Genomic DNA, 8,717 nt, shown 5'->3' with positions numbered 1-8,717 from the left:
TTATCATTTGTTCTTTGAAAACCAATATTTATCAAGTACTTATGAAGTCTTTCATACCAAGCTCTAGGAGCTTGTTTGAGGCCATACAATGCTTTATGTAATTTGTAGACCATATCTCTTTTGCTAGGATCTACAAAAACCTTCAAGTTGTTCTATTTAGACTTCTTCATCAAGAATTCCATTCAAGAATGTAGATTTTACATCTCTTTTATATACTTTAAATTTGTAAGAATTTTCCTTAGCGAAAAATCACCTAAGACCAATAAGCTCAATAACTAGCAAAAAATAAACCAATAGAGTATGATCAGAATAATAATATGATATTCCATTAATGTACAAGTATACTAGAAGTGCTTGAATATAAAGGCCTCTAGACTGACTAGGAGTCGGCACATTAATAAGTCTTACAACAAGGTACGTATCCACTAGGAGTGAATTATCCTCCATTAAGCATAGGAGTTAGTGTGATGATGAGAGGATAAGCCTTCAAAGGTGTAGTACATAAAATTATGTTCTAGACACCATGTGCTAAAATAAGAGTGCAAATAACTGTGTTTTCAACATGACAACTCAGTTAATTATGCAAACTCCAGTGTTGTAGACACCATGTGTTAAAATAGAGTTACTTATTCCTATGTTGTCAACAAGACAACTCATATGAGTACACAAACTCCTAAGTGTATAACCTAATAAATAATAAAATAGTAAATTTATCCTAAGTAAACTTAAGTAAAGTGTAATAAATATTTATTTACACTAACACCCCCCCTTAAGTGTAACTTAGGGGAATGCACTTAAGCTCACAAAAGCTATGATGAAATGCATAATGGGTCCTGACTGCTAGGCCATGTTAGGTACCCAAGTACAAATGCAATGCTAAAATGAAATGAAATCTCTCCACAAATGGGGAAAGAGAAAAAACCTCATGGGAAAAACCCTCCCCCAAAAGGAGAGATATGTACAAAATAGAAGAGAAGAGTCATGTGACACCCCCTGGAGAAAAATTCCTCACCCCTAAGAGATCTCATAAATGAAGATACTTGACCTTCGTGAAGGGCTTGGTGAAGATGTCAGCTATCTACTACTCAGTAGGACAATACTGCAATGTGATGACCTACTCATGAATCAATTTAATTAGTGCATATGAACCTCAATATGTTTGGTGTGTTGATGTTGCACTAGATATTTTAGGATTTCAATAGCACTTTGGTTATCACAATGGATTACTATGGGTCTGGGTAGATCAAAACTAAACTCCTTCAAAATCGGTTGTAGCCAAATAACCTTTGTTACTACATTTACAACTCCTCGATACAAAGCCTCAGTCGATGAAAGAGCAATGGTGTTTTGCTTTTCACTTTGCCAACAAATTAGGCTAGAACCAAGATGAAACATGTATCCTAAAGTAGACTTGCAAGAATCAATATCTCTTGCATAGTCTAAGTCTGTATATCCCACTAACTAAAGTCCTCTACTAGTTGCATAGTGTATCCCATGTGTATGTGTACCCTGGATATAGTGCAAGATTTGTTTGGCTACCTTCTAGTGAAGTTCATGTGGCTCTTACATGAAGTGAGAAACCATGCCAACTACAAATGAAATGTCAGGGTGTGTATGTATCAAGAAGATGAGGCTTCCAACCAACTGTCTATACAAAGTTGCATCAACAAGCGAAGTGGAAGACTTTGTTTCTAACTGATCACCTAAAAGAAAGGGAGTAGGTATAGCCTTGTAGTCACTCATGCAAAACTAAGCTAGTAGATCAAGAGCATACTTGGGTTGTGATAATGTGATCCATGATGAAGACTAATTTATCTTGATACCAAGGAAATAGTGTAGTCGAACCAAGTCTATCATAGAAAATCTATCCTGAAAAGAAGTCTTGACATTGGCAATGATGGATGAAGTACTTCCTGTAATGATTAAGGCATCTACATAAAGCATGAGTATAAAGTGTGATTCATCCCTCTGAAGAATGTAGACATTAAAATCTAAATGACACATGGTGAACCCTATGGAGAGAAGGAATGAATCCATCTTGGCATACCAAGCTCTTGGAGCTTGTTTTAGTCCATAAATAGACTTCTTCAATTGGAAAACCAAGAAAGAATCCTAGATGAATCCCTATGGCTGCTCCATATAAATCTCCTCACGAAGATCCCTCATTTCTCATAAGAGAACTATATTCTTCCTCCATTGCTTTATCCCATTTTGAAATACTTGATGCTTCTATAAATGATTGTGGATCTGAAGCAACTACAATATAAGCATGTGGGAGTGAGTTGTGTTGTGATCTTGTCCTCCTTATATCTGAAGGATTCCTTGCCAATGGTCCTATCACATCCAATGTCTGCTTAGCCCATCTAGATCTAGTGGAAGAAGATGTAGTAGGAGTATCCTCAACCTCTACTGGCTGATGCCTCTATTTTGGTCATGGACACACATCTTCGAAGTCACTATCATCACTTTCACTCTCTTCAATGAAGGAGAAAGAAGGAAGAGTTGAAGAAGTAAATCTTGGACAACTTTCTTCAAAATGTACACTCCTCTCATAGAATATATATCATGTGTCTCTAAATCCATTCACTTATAGGCTTTATGTGAATCTGCATATCCAAAAAAGATGAAAGGTTTGCTTTGTGCTTCCAATGCCTTGCATTTCTGTGGAGGTATTTATGCCTATGCTAGACAACCAAAGACTTTGAAGTGCTTAACCATAGGTTTCCTACTAGTCCATGTCTCAAAAGGAGTTACACCATCCAAAGCTTTGTGAGGACTCCTATTTTGGGAATAGTTAGCACAATTCATTACTTCAACCCAAAAGATTTGATCAAGAGACTTGTTTTGTAGCATGCAAGTGGTCATCTCCTTGAGAGTTCTATTTTTCCTTTCAGCAACACCATTCTGCTATGGCATACATGATAGTGAATGTTGAAGGTCAATGCCCTCGTGAGTTTAAAAGTCTATTAGCCTTGACTTGACATACTCCCCCCCATTATCTGTTCGAAGAACTTTGATGGCTTTCTCTGACTACTTTTCCACTTGAGCCTTGAAGTTGAGAAATTTTTCAAACACTTCACACTTATGAGCCATGAAGAAGACCCAAGTAAAGTGAGAGTAGTCATCTATGAAGGTGAGTGCATAGCAAGACTTGCTAAATGATGACATTGGAAATGGGCCCACCACATCACTATGAACCAATTCAAGAACACATTGTGCTCTCCAAGACTTCCCTTTTTCATACAATTTTTCTAGATGTTTTCCAAGTGAGCAACCGAAACAAACAACTTCTAAAAATTGAACTTGATGTAGACCATCAACCATTTTCTTGCTACTAAGCTGCTAAAGATATATGTAGTTGAGATTTCTAAATCTATCATGCCATAGTTTTCTTTCTGCATTGGAATGTAGTAACAAGGCTTGTGCATTTGATGTAGGCATGAAGGAGGAGAAAGTATAAAGCCTTGAATCATGATTGGCTTTTCCTATTGCAATCATAGTGTCATCCTTGATGTTTTTCACTACCACTAAATTAGGAAGAAAATCAACTTTATTTCCACCTCCAGAGTGAGTCATTTGGTAGACAAAAAGAAGGTTGGAGGTAAGATTGGGAACATATAGAACATCCTTGAATGCTCCATTGTTCATTTCAACTTCCACCTTAGTATCATCACCTAAAAATATTTTTGGTACCTTTAAATGTGTCATGGAAGAAAAATATCTCTTTGACTCACCCATATGATGTGTGCCACCTGAACCAATGATCCAATCTCCCTGACTAATAGTGTTTGTAAGTAAAGCATGCCCTTTTCCCTTACAATCTTAGGATGAAGACCCTTTCTCCTTATAAGCACTATGCACTAGAACATTTTGTTTCTTCATGATGTTCTTCAACTCATCAATCTACTTATGATAACAATGATGTTCATCATGACCCATCTTCTTACAATAGGCATACTTTATTGATGCAATACTCGAACCTTGCTTCCAAACCCCAAGCTCTCACAGGGCTACCTTAGGTCAACCACTAGACCCACTAGGGCTTCCTTACACCCTATGCTTACTATGACCTTTCTCAAGAGATCCAAATCCTTTAGTTGTGGGCACACCAACAAAGTAACATCAAATTTCTTCCAACCCTGCTCCAATCCACTACTAACCCTCAAGTCCATCTATAGCCCCAAGAGTGCTAGTTCTTCATCTAAGGTTTTTTTAGACTCCTTCTAACATCTATGATCCTAAACAATGATGATTTCATAGGTGCATTTAATCTACTAGGGAAAATACACCAAATTGCTCCAAAAAGGCTACTAGGAATTAGCCCTCCTAAATAGTTGGAAACAAGATTTCTTGAAAAACTTCTTAACAACACTACAAAAAAATTACATTTATGGATACCCTTTTTGGAGTACTTCAAGATTCTGTGATATTTCAACCCCCAAACTATGTGTACAACCAAAGTACAATTTTAGGCCAAAATTGAAAATTTTAAGTGCTTTATTGCTATTGTGATGGAAAACCACCTTGGAAAATGTTCCAAGACCTATCCTTTGGACTAAAACAAGGTTAAACCTTATCCTTACTCACTGTGTAGTCAGATTTAGGTGTTTCAACGTTCAATCCCCTCCATAGCTCATGTTTTCAACTGTGATTCCTAGCCAAGTTGCATTTGGCTTGCCTAGGGCATCACTTTAAAAATGTTTTCCATGCTTCCCATGGGCTCTCCTTTGTTTTACATAATGTACAAGGATTCTAGTTCAAAATCCCAAGAGGCTGTACATTTTATAAGGTGGGAAAAGGCCCTAAGACTCCATTTTTTATTAGCTACCCAGTTAAGAACAGCAACCTACTAACTTACAAAATTTATGTTCTCCTAATTAGTGTCCCTCTTCTTGTTTGTATTTGAGGAAGACTCACCTTGTTGATTTTATGTTGGTGTTGACTTTTATCTATCCTCTTGTTTGTTATTCTTCCACTTCTTCTTTTTGCCCTTTCCTTTGAACTTTGACTAGCTAAATTTTGAGAACCCTCATTATTAGCCAACAATGCCTTAGACTTTGAAGACTTGAGAATCCCCATTGTTTGCAACTTAGTTTTTTTATCTTCTAATAGCTAAGCATAATCATCAAAAGTGATTTTCCTATAGGAAGCCCCTAATGTAGTCTTTGTGGTGTTGAAACAAGAAACAAATGTGGAGTACTCAGATGGTAGCTTATTATGAATGAGATAGATCAACCTGTCATCTTTAATAGGACTTTTAAAATCATCAAGCTTTGTTCTTAATTCATTCACCTTAATAATAAAATTTTGTATTGAATCAAAGGTCTTAGGATCTATGGAGACAAGCTCATCTTCAATTTTTTAAACATCCTCCTCATTCACTTTACCATATAGGTTTTCGAGGGTATCCCAAGCTTCCTCGAATGTATCATATCTCATGATTTGATAGAGGATCTTGTCTTGAACCCCCATCCTAATATCATTTAATGCTTTCCTATCTACCTTTTATCAAGCATGGATATCACTTTGAGATATTTTATCACTTTTTGGTTTAGAAAGGGAACTGTCTACATATTAAGAAACTTCATTATGCATCAATTGACACCATATTTTAATAGACCAAGTGGCATAGTTATTTGGTGTTAATTTTGGAAACTTAAGATTTCCCATGATGCAAGAAATGAAAGATAATAGTAGAAAAAGAGGAACACAACACTAAGAGACACTCCCCCCTTTTCACTCAATCAAGAAACCCCCCCAAATGAAAGATTTTGGCACTTTATACTTAGTGTAATTACAATAGCCACTTGCCAATTTTGGCCTTAGTGGTCATTTAATTTTTCTATTTACAACCTCTTTTTGGAGTTAAAATCTAGAACTTTACAATGTATCTCAGACATACAACAATTTTGAAGTTTTATCAAAGCATTACAAGGCAAAAAAGGACCTAATTCTGAATGTGATATTTCTATCTACACAAGCCTATAATCTAATTATAGATCTAGAAAGCAGACACAAAATTATTCACTTTCAAAAAAAATGGAACCTAATTTGGAGTCTAGATGAGCCTGTACAGAGATATTGAAGTTGCAAAATGCAGGATTGGACAGGTACAATCACCAAAAATTACAATTTCTAACAAGTCTATGCACCAAAACTAGAAAATAATACCACCTCTAAAAAATTCAAGAAATTCTAGCCAAAAAAAAAAAAATTGCACCTAATTTGGAGCCTAGATGACTAAGATATGGCCTTCCAAAGTTAGACTGTCAAATCAAAATTGAATCTAGAGAGGGATTTGATTAGCAAACTATGAGGTTAAATTTGATGTCCAAATAGTCTTTGTGGTAGTGCAATTTAGCCTTTGAATGATAGTTAGATGACCATCAATTTTAATTTCGTGACTAGATGATGTCAACGAAAAATTAGTCACTCGGATGATGTGCCAGGTGACGTTACTATACAAACACTATACAGACCATACAGAAACTGATGATTTGTCATGCTGACTATGCATATAGAAAATGCTTGTGTGGACTATCAATGTGGCATCTTGCTAACTTGGTGGTGGGCACTGCAAAGCTATCCATGTGGTGCTCGAGGAGTGAACTGGCTTGTCGCATTGATGAGGTCCTTGTGCCACATGGCAATGTCTAAAAAAAGGTTCCAGAAAAGGTTTTATAGTCATCAGCAAAGTTCCCAACAATCAGGGGACCGACAATAGAATATGTCCCATTGGGAGCTATTACCAATGCTAGAGAACTCTTCCATTGTGTTAGAAATAAGAATTCGACACCAGTGAGAAGGATGTCGCTGGCAAGGGAAGAAAGTTTGGGAGGACATTTAGTCCCTCATGCACAGTGATGATGAACTTTGACGTAAATAAAATAAAGTTGTTGCCCATTTGAAAATAAAGTTTCCAATATAGGATGAGGCTAGCTAGAAGGTGGTAAATGTCAAATGGAATATGTCAGAATTTGGTGGTCGGTGCTTGGAATATACTATTGCAGTTGGTGTTTTGAATTTGCAAAATAAATAAGGAATATTCTACCGAATATCCTATGGGGGCTGAGATTTCACCACCTAGTTCTTGCAAAAAAAAATTCTCTACAAGCTTGATAGGCCTAAAAAAATTGGACAATATAGATTCAAAAATTGCAGAGAAAATGAAATAAATGCAGATCTGAAACAAAATAAATGTCTAGATCTAATAGATCATGCCTAAAAAAAATTTAAAAATTGTAGAGAAAATGAAATAAATACAGATCTAAAACAAAATAAATGACCAGATCTAATAGATCATACCATACTTGCAAATTGGGCCTTCGAGTTCTGGTTTGCAAAAAAAATTTGCCTCAATTTTGACTATGGCCCAACATAGGCAAATTTATAGTCAATTTTCACTGAATCGATACTCTAGATGTAGTGGTGAGGTCTACTTTGGCTCTAGACACTCTCAATAGTTGTGGATACTCTGGATCTAAATTGAGGTGTCCTTAGAGAGGTGAAGCAAGAATGGTCTACAATGGCTATGAAATGTTTCCTCTATGGCTCTAATACCTTGTAAGAATTTTTCTTAGGAAAAAATCACCCAAGATGAAGAATCTTAATAACTAGCACAAAATAAACCAATAGAGTATGATCAGAATAACAATATGATATTCCATTAATGTATAAGTACACTAGGAGTGCTTGAATATAAAGGCCTCTAGACTAACTAGGAGTTAGCACATTGATAACTCTTACAACAAGGCACATGTCCACATGGAGTGGATTATTCTCTACTAAGCATAGGAGTTAGTGCAATGATGAGATGATAAGCCTACAAAGGTGTAACATGTAAAATTATGTTGTAGACACCATGTGCTAAAATAAGAGTGTGAATAACTATGTTGTCAAATGACAACTTAGTTAATTATGCAAATTCTAGTGTTGTAGACACCATGTGCTAAAATAGAGTTGCTTACTCTTGTGTTGTCAAGAAGATAACTCATATGAGTACACAAAATCCTAACTGTCTAACTTAATAAATAATAAAATAATGTATTTATCCTAAGTAAAGTTAAATAAAGTGTAATAAATAATTATTTACACTAACAAAATCTTATGTGTGCTGCGTATGCTAGTAAAGTTCTAACACCTTCTAATCTTGCAATAGGAGTAAAAGTTTCACCATAATCAATACCTTCTTCTTGAGAATAACCTTTACATACTAACCTTGCTTTGTTTCTTGAGAATTTTCCATCTTTATTTAGCTTATTTCTGAATACCCACTTTGTCCCAATTACATTATTATCATTGGGTCTTGGAACAATAGCCCAAGTCTTATTCTTTTATATCTATTCTATATCTTCATTCATAGCTTCAATCCAATTTTCATCATCCAAAGCATCTTTAACATTTCTAGGTTCAAATTCAGCAAGCAAACATGTACCTTTCAATTTGTTTCTTGTCATTATTCCATCTGACTTGTCTCCAATGATCTGATCAAGTGCATGGTGCCTTCTAACATATATTGCTAACATAGGTACTTTAGATTTGGAATTTTTTCTACTAACCTCTTCATGATCTTCTATATCAAGCTTGAGTCCCATTGTTTATGACTCGAGTCCATCAAACTCAATTTTCTCTAGCACTAGCTTGATATCTTCTGATTGCAACTCAGATCTATCAAACCGTGACTCTAGTTGTATTGGTTGCAACTTCCAAAATAGATT

The sequence above is a fragment of the Cupressus sempervirens genome, chromosome 5 (genome assembly GCF_028749045.1).
Source record: "Cupressus sempervirens isolate cs-2001-9-10 chromosome 5, ASM2874904v1, whole genome shotgun sequence".
Taxonomy (NCBI): Eukaryota; Viridiplantae; Streptophyta; class Pinopsida; order Cupressales; family Cupressaceae; genus Cupressus; species Cupressus sempervirens.
Note: the sequence above shows the minus strand (reverse complement) of the source record.